This window comes from Crocodylus porosus, unplaced genomic scaffold (assembly GCF_001723895.1).
Source record: "Crocodylus porosus isolate Cpor-Errol unplaced genomic scaffold, CroPor_comp1, whole genome shotgun sequence".
Taxonomy (NCBI): Eukaryota; Metazoa; Chordata; order Crocodylia; family Crocodylidae; genus Crocodylus; species Crocodylus porosus.
This window is the reverse complement of record NW_017728943.1, coordinates 19439120-19439932: the sequence shown is the minus strand read 5'-3', so window position 1 is coordinate 19439932 and position 813 is coordinate 19439120.

The following is an 813-nucleotide window of genomic DNA, read 5'->3' as shown; positions in this document are numbered from 1 at the left end:
CCTGCCACTGATGAACCCGTGTTGGTTGCCCCTAAGCATGCAGTCCCCATCTTGCTGAGTAAGCATCTGTTTCTCTTGTTTGAAGCTGTACCAGGGCTGGAGTAATGCAGCCAGCTTGGGGTCAGGCCCCTACATTTCTGGAAGGATAGCCCCAGAGTCTTGGGACCTATGAAAGACTAAAGCAGGGATGGGCAAAATATGGCCTGTGGGCCAGATCCAACTCATGGAGGACTTGTCTGGCCTGCGGCAGGTCCCTCCTGGCTCAGGCCCCATCTGGCTTGTGATGCGTCACAGTGCCCCCAGGCATGCAGAAGGGCTGGGGAAGCTCTGCAGTTGGACTCTACTTCCTGGCAGCCCTGGTGCCAGCCCTGTGGAGATGGGCCAGGACCTGTACAGGCAGGGCCCGAGCGCCAGGCTGAGTGCACAGCCCCAGGCCTGGACTAGACCCCAGCCCACCTGGCATGGGGGGTCAGGGTCCACGCAATGCCTGCTCCAGACTACCCACCCCCGCCCTAATGAGTGGTGGTGGCTAGGCAGAAGCTGCTGCTGGGTGCAGGAAAAATGTAGGACATGGAGGTGGGCACAGCCACCTTTCCCTCTTCTGTTGGGTCTTTACTGCTGTGGCCACCTGGGGCCCACACCAGGGCTTTCTTCCCCACTGCCACCAGTGCTGCCTCCAGGCTTCCCTGCACCTAGCAGAGTGGTGGTGGAGAGGAGCCACAGGGCAGCCTCACTGTGGGCTACAGGTGGCTGCAGCAAGAAGCAATGGTGAGGGGGAGGCAGCTGTGCCCTCCCCCAGGTCCCACTTTTTTT